Genomic DNA, 14,471 nt, shown 5'->3' on the forward strand with positions numbered 1-14,471 from the left:
GGTACTCCCACCACAGGAAGAGGCACTAAAGGTGCCAGGTTCTTGGAGCCACTTTTACAAGAGGTTTGGCAAGTGTGGCAACTCTTTCAATACTTATCTAACTCAGCCCCCATTTTAGGCCAATAAAAGTAGAGAGAGCGAGCCTTTCCTTGGTCTTCTTGAAACTCAAGTGACCAGCCAAAGGGATCTCATGGGCTAGTTGCAAGAATTGTAGTCGGTTTGCTTGAGGCACTACACGTCTTTTGTAGTGCCCAGGGATTGACTCTGTTGGTTCACTATAGAAGAGGTCATCTTCCCATTGTAACCTATACTTCCCAGGCTCTTGCCCTTCAAGCCGAGAAGCTGCCTGGTGGCGAAGACCTTCCAGAGTTGGACATTCTCTTTGTCCCTTACTGAAGTCTGCTCTATTGGGGCCACCTTCTGCCAGTAAAGACTGCAACTCAGGATGGTCCACAGGATCAAGGTCTCCAATGAGTTCCTGGCCTCTTACTGGATCTGAGTCCTCAGGCTCTAGTTCACCCGCACAGGGTTGTCCTCACTCTCAGCCTCAGCTGGAGGAGGAATCACAGGTGTGATTTTTGACAACGTAGGAGATTTCCTGGTTGGCAGCACTGGAGTGCCTTCTGCTGGTTTCTTCTTTGAAGTCTTGGGTTTCCCCTTTGCTTCTGGTTGCTTTGATATAGCAGTTTGTAACTCCAGTGGAGAAGGAGTGATTTCTTTTTCTATCATCTCCTCAGGAGAGCCCCTCAAGGTCCTCTCCCTTGCAGGTCTGGTAAGATCCTGTAATCTCGTACTAGGAGGTCTGGGAGTACTTGACACTGCTCCCAGGTCTTTTAGATCATTGCCCAACAGCACCGTTCCTGGTACTTCAGATTGTACACTCACAGGCATCCTGACAGTCATTTCATTGCACTGGATGAGACCAGGTAATTGGAGAAGCATCTGCACAGGCCCTCCAGCTAACTTGGTGAGGCGTTTGGGTGCCTTAGCAACATCCTCCACCTTGAAAAAATATTCGTCCACCACAGTTATGCTGGCCACAGTGTCTCTAATGGCAGGGGTCTCCTGACCATTGACTAGGACACTGTCTTTATAATACTCTTTAGAATTATACAAATTCTGTTGTTCCCACAATCCTAGAGAGACTAAATATTCACTAGCTGAGACTCCAATGGGGTCTTCAGCTAGTAGTTGAAAGTTTCCACTGGCCATATTGTAACGCTCACCTGATTCTCGCAGAGGCGCCGGTCTTGACTGGGCGACTACCGTATCTTCAAAGGTGATGTGTAGCACCCGGTTGGCTCTTTGGGCTGGACCTCTGTGCACTGTATGCCTGACGTGTAGAGTAAGATGTCTGCAGATAGAAAATATGGGGTTAATGAACTGGGGTTATTGGGGTGTCCCTATCTCTTTCCTCTTCTCCTCTCCTGTAGACCCCCAAAGGTTAACGCTCTCACCTTAGGTAAGTGAATGCCGAGCTCTCCATCTGCCTCGGGGCAGGGTGCTGTAACCAGTTTCTTCACTGGATAGGTAGCGCAGGCCTCTTGACTTCAGAGGACTGCTGTCCGTCGTTTACTGCACGAACGGTAAGTTTCGAGTCATTCAAATGTCTTTAAAGTCTTTAGTAATGATGTCTCTTGTTTTGCAGGGTTCCGGCGATGGCGGATGACGGGCTGAAGTGAGTTGAAGATGGAGCCCGTGTGATGAATAGAAGCGCCTGGAAGCACGTAAGTAAGCGCTTGTTGCCTGCTTCACTATGCGCTCTAACTGTCTTTTTATTTTGCAGGTACGAGTTCGGAGCGGCTGCAGGGTGCCGGAATACCCACTGGATTAGATGTGGAAAGGAGTAATGGCACGTGAGTATTAAAGTTCCCCAATGTCTTTAAACGCACCTTGTTTTGTCTTTCAGATGCGGGATGCAGCGCCGAAGGCCTCCGGAGCATGCGAAGAGTTGGTAAACTTTTGTCTTTCAGATGCCGGAATGCAGTGTGAAGACCTCCGGAGCGTGCGAAGAGTTGGTAAACTTTTGCCTTTCAGATGCCGGAATGCTAACCTGTTCTTTCTTGTCTTTATAGGTGTTGCTGAAGACTGGATTCAGGATGGTAAGCCTTTGCCTTTCAGATGCCGGAATGCTAACCTGTTCTTTCTTGTCTTTATAGGTGTTGCTGAAGACTGGATTCAGGATGGTAAGCCTTTGCCTTTCAGATGCCGGAATGCTAACCTGTTCTTTCTTGTCTTTATAGGTGTTGCTGAAGACTGGATTCAGGATGGTAAGCCTTTTTCATTAGGCCCAGGACCGGATGCAGAAGACACGATGAGCGTTCTGCTGCAGAGGTTGCAGAATAACGCAAAGCAAGATTCATCCACCGGGTGTGGTTTAAATAGCCTCCTGTAGTGCTTAGTTGTCTCCTTCCACAGCCACGCCTAAGTTAGAAAAGAGTTCCTGGTAAGAAAAGAGTTCCTGCCTTCCAGAAGAGTTCCAGTGTTCTGAATCTAGGGAGTGGCTCCAGCCCCACACAACAGGAAAAGTAGTTCCAAACAGAAGAGGATCAGAGGCTCAACTGGCAGGCAAGTAAGCAGCATGGTCTGCTGAAGGTAAGTCCACCCAAGCATTATGAGCCCGGCGCTTCCAGCGCTGGGACTGGGCATATTTATGAGCCTGGTGCCACTGGCGCCAGGACTGGGTCCAAAAGGTCCCAATTGGGACTGGTTGGCACTCGGAACCTGGGTTATGGATCTGCTTCCAAGGGAGTTGGGAAAACCCAGACCTTTTGGAAGCAGAGATCATGACAGTACCCCCCCTCAAGGCCCCTCCCAAACCGGACTTCTCCGGGGGTTTTGGCTTGTCAGGAAATGTTCGGTGAAATCTTTTGATTAGGCGAGGAGCGTGGACATATTCAGCAGGTTCCCAGGATCTCTCTTGGGGGCCGTAGCCTTTCCAGTCAATTAGGTAGAATAGTTTAGATTTGGAGATCTTGGAGTCCAGAATGCTTTTGACTTCAAACTCGAGTTCTCCATCCACTAGGATAGGTTTTGGAGATTTGGTTAGTCGGGTTTGAGGTTGCACGGGTTTTAATAGAGAGACGTGGAAGACCGGATGTATCTTCATGTGCGGGGGCAAGTCCAACTTGACTGCTACTGGGTTTACTATGGTAGTGATGGAATAGGGACCAAGGTATCTTGGGTTGAATGTGCGTGGCCCTTTTAGAGATAGATATTTGGTGGATAACCAGACTTGATCCCCTACTTGATAGTGAGGGGCTTCCTTCCGATGTTGATCTGCTCCTTTCTTGTATTGTTCTTTAGCCCTTTGAAGGTGAGAAACAGCTTCCTTAAAGGCTTGGGTGATTGTAGAATGCAGGTAGTCTACTGCTGGTGTTTCAAGATCTTGGAGGGGATCCAACTCCGAGGTTCGAGGGTGACTGCTGTACAAAAGAAAAAACGGGGTTTTCCCAGTTCCCGAATGGACAGAGTTATTGTAGGCATACTCGGCTATCCAAAGGATATCTTTCCAAGTTTTTTCAGTTTGTTGCAGCATGCAGCGTAAATACTGTTCCAGAGTTTGATTGGTCCTCTCGGTTTGTCCGTCGGTCTGAGGGTGGTGACTGGTCGATAGTCTCACATCAATTTGAGCCGACCGACAGCAACTTCGCCAAAAATGAGAAATAAATTGACTACCTCGATCCGAAATTAGAACCGAAGGAAAACCATGCAGTCGGACGATGTTTTCGAGAAATTCTCGGGCCAGAGTTGCTGCTGTTGGCAAGCCTTTGAGCGGAATGAAATGCGCCATCTTGGAGAATAAGTCCACGATTACTAGAATCGTATTGTATCCGGAGCATGGAGGTAGATCGGTGATGAAGTCCATAGAAAGCGTATGCCAAGGGCGAGGTGGGATGTCAATAGGGCGTAAGAGGCCTGCTGGTCTTTCCTTTTGACTCTTGTTTTGGGCGCATACTCCACAGGACATTATAAAGTCTCTGATATCTTTTTTCCAAGACGGCCACCAGAAGTAGCGCTTGATCTTTTCTGAGGTCTTGGCTATACCGGGATGACCTTCCATTAAAGAGTCGTGATAACAAGAGATTACTTTTTTCTGTAAATCTGTGCTGGGTAGGTATAATCGTTCTTGGAAATACAATAAGTTGTCCTTTACTGCAAAGTCCTTTCCCTGCAGATGCCAATTCTGTATGTCTGCTGGAATTACAAGTTGCCTGGCTTTATCCTTAACTTCCTCTATGGATTCTGTGGCGATTACACCCAGAATTCTTTGTTCGGGAATGATTGGTACAGGCTTAGGGTTGACCAAGTGTTCTTCCACTCCCATCCGAGAAAGGGCATCGGCTTTACCGTTCTTTGTACCAGGTCGATAGGTAATTATGAAGTCAAACTCGGCAAAGAATAATGCACAATGGAGTTGTCTAGAGGATTGGGCTTTTGCGGTCTTCAAATATTGCAGGTTTCGGTGATCCGTAATCACAGTAACGGTGTGTCGGGCCCCCAGCAGATAATGCCGCCAAGCCTTAAAGGCAGACTTGATAGCCAGAAGTTCCTTGTCAGTAATCGTGTAATTGATTTCAGGAGGCGAGAATTTGCGGGACCAAAATGCCACGGGATGCAACTGATTGGTTACCGGGTCCTTTTGTGATAGAACTGCCCCCATGGCAAGGCTTGAAGCATCAGTTTCCACGATGTAGGGGAGTTCGGGGCGAGGGTGTTTTAAGATTGGTGCAGAGATAAATTTAGTCTTCAAATCCTGGAAAGCTTGTTCCGCCTCGGTAGACCATTCAAAACGTTTGTTTATCTTTAACAAGGCAGTGATGGGCTGGACTATTCGAGAGAATTCGGGGATAAACCTGCGGTAAAAGTTAGCGAAGCCTAACATGCTTTGCACACCTTTTACGGAGGATGGTGATGGCCATTTGAGAACTGCATCGACCTTCTTTGAATCCATACGCACTCCGCCAGGTGATAATATGAATCCCAAGAATTCAACTTCAGTCACGTTGAAAACACATTTTTCCAACTTAGCGAAAAGTTTGTGTTGACGCAATCTTTCGAGGACCATTTTCACGTGTTTCCGATGTTCAGATTCCGATGAAGAATAAACGAGGATGTCGTCAATGTAAACAACAACACATACATCTATGAGCTCTCTGAGGACATCGTTCATAAAATATTGAAAGGCGGCCGGGGCATTGCAAAGTCCGAAGGGCATGACCTGATTTTCAAATAGCCCATACTTGGTGCGGAAGGCCGTCTTCCATTCATCGCCCTCTTTTACTCGTACCAAGTGGTAAGCTCCTCTAAGATCCAGCTTTGTATATATGCATGCTTTTCTGACTTGGTCCAGGAGTTCAGGGATCAAAGGTAACGGATATCTATTCTTAACGGTGATCTGGTTCAGGGAGCGGTAATCGATACAAGTTCTAAGGTCTCCTTCCTTTTTTGGAACGAAGAACAAAGCTGAAGAAGCAGGGGACTTGGAAGGACGAATAAACCCATTTGCCAGGTATTGATCCAGGTATTGTCGAAGGTGAAGGTTCTCAGGCTCGGTGAGGGCATACATTCTACTACAAGGAGGAGTAGATCCAGGTATCAGGTCTATCTGGCAGTCATAAGACCTATGAGGAGGTAGAGAGTTAGCCTGATCCTTCCGGAAAACATCTTGGTATTCTAGGTATTCGGGAGGTAACTGGGGAGTCTCTGAAGAAATTGCGGCCAGTGCAACACCAGGTGGAGGGTGACAAGTAGAGACACATTCTGGAAACTGGACCGTTCTTGCTCGCCAATCGATCAGAGGATTGTGTTTCTCTAACCAAGGTATTCCTAGAATAATCTGAAACTGAGGGGCCTTGATCACATCGAACACGATCTTCTCATGGTGTCCATCTTGACTTACTAGCGTCACCTCTTGAGTGGTATGCGTTACTGGCCCGGAGGCTATCTCCGTACCATCCACCGTAGTAATGACGTCCTTTACAGCCTTGGGACAAAGAGTTAGATTCATCCTCAAAACCATTTAATGATCCACATAATTGCCGATGGCACCACTGTCGACGTAAGCTTCAATTGCATGTAATCGATCCGGATTATCAGGGCTAATGAGGACCATAGGTATCACGAAATGCGAGGTCACGGAACTGGTTTTCACGCTCGGCAAGAGGACCTCTATTCTTGTCGGGCGAGGTCGTTTCCCTGCTCAGAGTTTGTAACTTTGGTAACTGCAGCTCCTACTGCCTTCTTGGCAGGTTTCACCGGACAGTCTCGAAGAAAGTGCCCTGAGTTTCCGCAATATAGGCATAATTGCAACTGTTTCCTCCTTTCCCGCTCCCTTTGTGTTAGAGGACCTTTCAGACCCCCTATTTGCATGGGTTCCCCGGAGTCTACTCCTTTGGAAGGAGTTGGCGGTTTGGAAAATACTCGAGCATCAAACTTGGAACGATCGGCCTTCCTGTTCTGCAGCCTGTGATCTATTTGAACGACCAAGTCTATATAATCCGAACAGTCTTGTGGGGGATTCACTACTTGGGCTAAAACGTCTTTGAGCTCTCCACGTAGACCTCTATAAAACAGCGTAATCCTTTTGTCCTCAGGCCATTGAGTTTCCACTATTAGTCTATTGAAAGATGCAATATAAGCCAAAAGGTCTTGATTACCCTGTCGCAACGAAAGAAGCTCATTGTCCAAGGCCTGCCCCTGTGAATGTCTTGCGAACAGTTTTTCCATACTAAGCTGAAAGGCTTGAAAATCATGGAGAACCGGATCATCTTGATTAACTAGAGGGATCGACCAGTCTGCCGCATTGCCACTAAGGTACGAAAGTACAAAAGCTACTTTTGCTTGATCAGTTGGAAAGGCTGCTGGCCGGCATAAGAAGTGCAACCGGCACTGATTGATAAATACTGCAAACCTCTTTGGGTCACCAGAAAATCGTTCGGGCGGAGCCAGAGGTACATTCCCAGGTAGGTTGATCTGCACTGGATTCATAGAGGATGTTGAAGGAAGATTTGCCCCTGATGCGGGTAACGGGGTCTGTCCGGCTTGTGACTGTAGCACTTGTCTAGCAAGATTGTCTGTTCTCTCCTTGGAAATAATTAGTTCCCTTCTTAGAGCATTCGTTTCCTGACGAGCTTCATGCACTTCTGCCCTTAGTTCCCCAAGTAACCGGGCTAGGGGGTCAGTATCGGAGGTTTCCATAGCGCCTGGGCGAGAGTTTTGCGGTAGGCTTTGCGTTCTGTAACGCTGACCTGATTCTCGCAGAGGCGCCGGTCTTGACTGGGCGACTACCGTATCTTCAAAGGTGATGTGTAGCACCCGGTTGGCTCTTTGGGCTGGACCTCTGTGCACTGTATGCCTGACGTGTAGAGTAAGATGTCTGCAGATAGAAAATATGGGGTTAATGAACTGGGGTTATTGGGGTGTCCCTATCTCTTTCCTCTTCTCCTCTCCTGTAGACCCCCAAAGGTTAACGCTCTCACCTTAGGTAAGTGAATGCCAAGCTCTCCATCTGCCTCGGGGCAGGGTGCTGTAACCAGTTTCTTCACTGGATAGGTAGCGCAGGCCTCTTGACTTCAGAGGACTGCTGTCCGTCGTTTACTGCACGAACGGTAAGTTTCGAGTCATTCAAATGTCTTTAAAGTCTTTAGTAATGATGTCTCTTGTTTTGCAGGGTTCCGGCGATGGCGGATGACGGGCTGAAGTGAGTTGAAGATGGAGCCCGTGTGATGAATAGAAGCGCCTGGAAGCACGTAAGTAAGCGCTTGTTGCCTGCTTCACTATGCGCTCTAACTGTCCTTTTATTTTGCAGGTACGAGTTCGGAGCGGCTGCAGGGTGCCGGAATACCCACTGGATTAGATGCGGAAAGGAGTAATGGCACGTGAGTATTAAAGTTCCCCAATGTCTTTAAACGCACCTTGTTTTGTCTTTCAGATGCGGGATGCAGCGCCGAAGGCCTCCGGAGCGTGCGAAGAGTTGGTAAACTTTTGTCTTTCAGATGCCGGAATGCAGTGTGAAGACCTCCGGAGCGCACGAAGAGTAGGTAAGCCTTTGCCTTTCAGATGCCGGAATGCTAACCTGTTCTTTCTTGTCTTTATAGGTGTTGCTGAAGACTGGATTCAGGATGGTAAGCCTTTGCCTTTCAGATGCCGGAATGCTAACCTGTTCTTTCTTGTCTTTATAGGTGTTGCTGAAGACTGGATTCAGGATGGTAAGCCTTTGCCTTTCAGATGCCGGAATGCTAACCTGTTCTTTCTTGTCTTTATAGGTGTTGCTGAAGACTGGATTCAGGATGGTAAGCCTTTGCCTTTCAGATGCCGGAATGCTAACCTGTTCTTTCTTGTCTTTATAGGTGTTGCTGAAGACTGGATTCAGGATGGTAAGCCTTTTTCATTAGGCCCAGGACCGGATGCAGAAGACACGATGAGCGTTCTGCTGCAGAGGTTGCAGAATAACGCAAAGCAAGATTCATCCACCGGGTGTGGTTTAAATAGCCTCCTGTAGTGCTTAGTTGTCTCCTTCCACAGCCACGCCTAAGTTAGAAAAGAGTTCCTGGTAAGAAAAGAGTTCCTGCCTTCCAGAAGAGTTCCAGTGTTCTGAATCTAGGGAGTGGCTCCAGCCCCACCCAACAGGAAAAGTAGTTCCAAACAGAAGAGGATCAGAGGCTCAACTGGCAGGCAAGTAAGCAGCATGGTCTGCTGAAGGTAAGTCCACCCAAGCATTATGAGCCCGGCGCTTCCAGCGCTGGGACTGGGCATATTTATGAGCCTGGTGCCACTGGCGCCAGGACTGGGTCCAAAAGGTCCCAATTGGGACTGGTTGGCACTCGGAACCTGGGTTATGGATCTGCTTCCAAGGGAGTTGGGAAAACCCTGACCTTTTGGAAGCAGAGATCATGACACATATGTACTTCCTCCTCTGGAGCGAAGGCTAAGGAGACAGTGTGGACCCCTGAAGGTTTACCCTTATATCTGGTATCCCCTTTCACATGGTCAGTAGAGCCACAAACATAGCATTTTCCAAATGTCTTTAAGAATGGTGGCTTGTTCTGAAATCCTTCTGGTCTGGGACCAGAAGGTGCACTAGCCTGATTAGGTTTCCCTTGTGGCTTACCCTTAGAATTTTGTTTGGGACCCTCTTTGGAATTGGAATTATTTGAATTCTCTTTGGTGTCTTTCTTAGGCTGCTTTCCCTCATCCTTTTTCTGAGTTACCCATGAATCCTTGTGAGTAGCCCTGTTGGCAACCCACAAGTCATCAGCCTTAGCTAGTTTCTTAGAATCCAGTTCTTTCGAATCAGCCAAGTGCTGTCTGAGCTCAGGAGAGCAGGCACCATAGACAGACTCCATCATTTCTCATTCCTTCATAAGTGTTAACTCTATAACCCTTAATCCATCCCTCTAAATTCTTCAAGCCCTCATTCACCCACGTAGCCCCAGGGGTACTATCATGCTTTTTGAGGGTCCTAAACCTCTTACAGTACTGGGAAGGAGTCTTTCCAAATATAGCTATCAAAGCTAGCTTTACACATTCATAATCCATCCTATTCACCTCCCCCAACTCCATTAACACATCAGATGCAACAGGGGGGAGCCTAGAGAATAACCAGGGGATCAACTGATTCCCTGTGATATCCTGGAGCCCACGATTGTATTCAAACATAGCAAGCCAATCTAATACATCCAACTTAGGTTCATACATACCCACAATCTTTTAGGCATCCGGGGTCTTTTTGGACTGGAAGATCTAGAGGATTCCGGGAGAGAAGCATTTTCCTAAGACAATTTCTTCATCTCAAGCTCATGGTTGAGCTCCATTTCTTTGAGCCTTAGTTCTTGATGTCTCTGTTCAGTTTGGGCACTAATTCTTTTGAATTCTAGTTCAAGTCTCATTTTTTCTAGTGAGATAAATTCAGGACTTAATGTGGGACTAGGTAAGGGTCCAGTAGCCACAGGTTGAGGCCTTTGAGCAGGTAGAGGACCAGAGGGGGTGACATTGTTATCCTCCTCTTCCTAATCTGTTTCAACAATAACATCCTCAACATTATTTTCCTCACGGTTTGCTACATTTGCTGGGGTAGTGAGCACTACAGCACAGTCTATCAATCATTTCTAGTTTATTGCCTTTGACAGGAAGACCTTTCTGTCCATACAGATCCCTTAAATGATCAGCAGTATTAGTAAGGAGGGTGTTCTGTCTTGATGGTCATGAAGATTATGAGAACCCCCGTCCCCAAGTACCACACGAGGAGATGGTAATATAACTACCCGTGCGATCCTTGAGGCCACAGGTGTTGAGTGCCAAGGAACAGGAACCAGGAGTGCCGGAAACTCCCCTGACCGCTGTAAGGGAAGCAAGGGTTAAGTATAAGGTAATGGCAATGCAGTTGATTCTTAGAACACAGCAGGTGAACTGCAATAAGGCTTACCTAGGTGGTAGAGGAGTGGATGTTAACCATACCCCGAGAAATGACAAATGTGCAGGAGCTTGAGGATATCCAGCAGCAGCAACAGGCGTAAAAGGTCCTGTGTAGCACCCCAGATGGAACACAATATGCACCTGTAAAGGCAGTGAGGGTCAATGTTCAGGTTTCAGAGTGGGGTAATCCGTGAACAGTCCAAAGAACAATCCGAGATCAGAAACCAGAGAGTATAACACATCCAGGGGAAATCCAGAACAAAACCAGTTATCAATGCCAGGGGTCGGTAGTTCAGAAGATAAATACGAGGCAGTCCGTGATCCGATGAAGAAGAACAGGGTGCGTAAACTTTCCGTAGTAAATAGCCGAGAAAAGAAGGTCCAGGAAACGCCAAACAGTACTCGATACAAAGCAGCTGTGAAGCACTGTGTCAGTGTATACTCGCTGTTTTTAAATGCACTGATGAGTCCGGTGATAGACGTCACGTGGCACATTTCTGCTGATGCTTCCGCCTCACTTGTTCCGTGGAAACAGCAGGCGATCGTCTCTTCCTGATCACGTGACTTGGAACCAGGCTCAGCCGGCGGCCGCGGCACACCGTTGAGCAGCGCCATGGCAACTGCCAATGAAGAAACGGTCGTAACGACCTTGGGAGGCCGTCCCGGCCCTCTTTCCTCCGGGTGTGCCCAGTTTGATCACCATACTGCTGCTGCCGGGTAAGCGGGGGCGAATGGGCAGTAAGGGAGGTGCTGATATTGGAACAATGGGGACTTGTAACAGCGTGCATGACAGAGCCCCACCCAAAGGCCCACAACCCTGTGGGCTGGGCGGGTGATCCCAATGGAAACGGGCAACCAAACGAGGGGCATGGACATCACGAGCAGGAACCCATGATCGGTCCTCAGGACCGTAACCCAACCAGTCCACGAGGTATTGCAACTGCCCCCTAAGGCAGAGTGACCCCTGAATGGCCCTAATCTCGAATACATCAGGGGATACATCAGACACAGGGGCCGGAGGAGAGACAATGCGGGTAGGATCAGGGCAAGGCTTGAGCAAAGAGGTGTGAAACACCGGGTGAATGCGCCAGGTAGAAGGCACCGAAAGGCGATGGGCCACAGGATTCAGGACCTTAGATACCCGGTAAGGACCAACGAACCGAGGGAGGAGTTTGCGGCAGCCAGGTATATGCAAGTGTTGAGTAGATATACCCAAACACGGTCCCCTACGTGGTACCCAGGAGCCTCCACCCGCTTCTTATCGGCAGCTGCCTTCATGGATGACTGGGACTCCCGCAGGTGGGCGATGGTGTGGGCATGGATCGTGACAAGATTGCGGGCACACGCAGTGGCAGCAGGAGTACTAGATGACTTCAAATCAGGGAATGGAATGGTCCGTGGATGTTGGCCACAAAGGGAGTAGAATGGGGAAAAGCCTGTGGAGGAATGCAGGGCATTGTTGTAAGCGAACTCGGCGAGATGGAGTAAACTGAGCTATGACTTCTGATACTGGAGGGATAAACAACGTAAATATTGCTCCAAGCCCTTTTTTACCCTCGCTGTCTGCCCATCGGTCTCCGGATGGTAAGCGGAGGAGAACCGGGCCTCAATACCGAGCAGTTTAGTAAGTGCCTGCCAGAAACGGGAGGTGAACTGCGATCCCCTGTCAGACACTAGGATTGTTGGTAGCCCAAACAGACAAAAGACTGACTTGAAAAACAGTTTGGCCAAAGGGGGGCGGAAGGGATAACTGCACAAGGGATAAAGTGAGCCATCTTTGTATATGAGTCCACCACTACCCAAACTGTATCATAACCTTGTGTTCGGGGCAAATTGGTTATTAAATCCATTGTGACAGTGTGCCAGGGTTTTGGGTGCACCGGTAATGGTTGGAGCAATCCTAACGGGCGACCCCTTTGTGATTTGCACTGAGCACACACCGAACACATGTTCACATAGTTCTCTACGTCGTGTCTCATCGACGGCCACCAGCACCAACGTTTTAGCGGATCTAGAGTGCGTTGTTGACCCGGATGCCCGTTGATGGCGGCGTTGTGAGACCACTCTAGTGCTAAATTTTCGGTGTCGCTCGTGGGCATGACTAGTTTCCCTTGTACAAAAGGCAGTCCATCATGGTAGATGGGATCCCACTCGGATAGCGAGTTTGAGTGTTGAGTGACCCAATGGCGTATATCGGACAACATGGGCTGTGAGGGTGTACAAATACAAACTACATGACCTTGATCGAGTATTGTATCTGGAAAGGATGGGAAGGACACCCCCCCAGGGGAACGGGATAGTGTGTCCACCTTCCCATGGACCACACCCGGTCTGTGTTTGATCAAAAAATCATAGGCCGCAAAAAACAGATGCCAACATACTTGTCGGCTATTGACGCATTTAAGGGAATCAAGATCCTGCAGATTCCTGTGGTCAGTGTATACAACTGTTTGGTGCTTAGCCCCCAGGAGGTGATGCCTCCAGACTTGAAACGCGTCCTTGATGGCAAGGTGTTCTTTTTCAGTGACCGTGTAGTGTGACTATGTGGATGTGAATTTACGTGAGTGATATGCCACCGGGTGTAGGTGACTAGTTGTGGGCATGGTTGGGAAAGAACAGCCCCCAATGCGAAACATGAAGCGTCTGCTTTCACTAAGAAAGGGAGTTCCGGGTCTGGGTGTTGGAGGACCTGAGCCATGGTGAAAGAAGTTTTAAGCGACTCAAAGGCCACCTGTTGTTCAGCAGAACACTGGAAAGGGACGTGAGGGCGGGTCAAGGCCGTTAAAGGAGCTACAATGGAAGAGAACCCTGGAATAAAACGCTGATAAAAGTTGGCAAATCCGAGAAAAGACTGTAGGGTTTTGAGATTCACCGGGACTGGCCAGTCCGTAATAGCGTGGACCTTGGACTGGTTCATGTTTAGTCCACCTGGGGAGATGTGGAATCCCAAGAATTCTACTTCCTTTGTATGCAAGTGACACTTTTCCGGTTTGGCAAAAAGGGCGTTCTTACTTAAACGGGATAACACTTCTCTGATGTGGGTAACATGTTCTTCCAGTGAAGGAGAAAACACTAGGTTATCATCCAGGTAGATCACGACATAGGTGTTCAAGATATCGCTGAACACATCGTTCATAAAACGTTGGAATGTGGCTGGCGCATTACACAACCCGAAGGACATCACTGTATATTCATACAAACCCTGTCGGATGCAGAATGCTGTCTTCCACTCATCCCCTTCACGGATGCGGATCAAGTTATACGCCCCCCGGAGGTCCAATTTGGTGTACAATGAAGCATGAGTCAGCCTGTCTAGGAGTGTGGAAACAAGGGGGATGGGGTAGCGGTTCTTGACTGTAATGGCATTCAGACGTCTGTAATCCACACAAAGGCGGAGGTCTCCCTCCTTTTTCAGAACAAAAAATATTGGGCTTGCTGCAGGTGAAGTTGAGGGTCGTATGTGGCCCATGCGTAGGGCTTGTTGTATGTATTCCTTTAGACACTGCTCTTCGGATGGTGATAAGGAATAGATCCGGCCTTTTGGTATTGGGGCGTCAGGTACCAGGTCTATGGGACAATCATATGGCCTGTGTGGAGGCAGACTCTCCGCCGATCCCTTGTCAAACACGGCTCAGAAGTCATGATGAACCGTAGGGATGCCAGCTAGGACCGCACCTACCATATACCATATGTGGGACAGCAATTGACTCATTATCCTCAGTTATTGCCAGAAGAGCAATTGCCCCAATTGCTCGTGCTGGGGTAGGCACTCCATCGGGTTCCACAAGAAAATAATTTTGGCATGTATCGGATTCAAAAAGAACCTGACAGGTGCCCCAATTGATCAAAGGGTTATGGTGTCGCAACCAGGGTATACCCAAAATGACCCCAAACTGAGGTGTCGAGATGAGGTCGAAGGAAAGCGTTTCCCTATGGATACCCTGTATGACTACCTCAAGGGGAGCGGTTTGTTGCTTGATTGGGCCGGAAGTGAGGGAGGTCCCATTGATGGCTTGCACCGGCTCAGGGTATTTCTTGGTGATCAGAGGTAAGTT

This window comes from Ambystoma mexicanum, chromosome 7q, assembly GCF_040938575.1.
Source record: "Ambystoma mexicanum isolate Mex_15411 chromosome 7q, UKY_AmexF1_1, whole genome shotgun sequence".
Lineage (NCBI taxonomy): Eukaryota > Metazoa > Chordata > Amphibia > Caudata > Ambystomatidae > Ambystoma > Ambystoma mexicanum.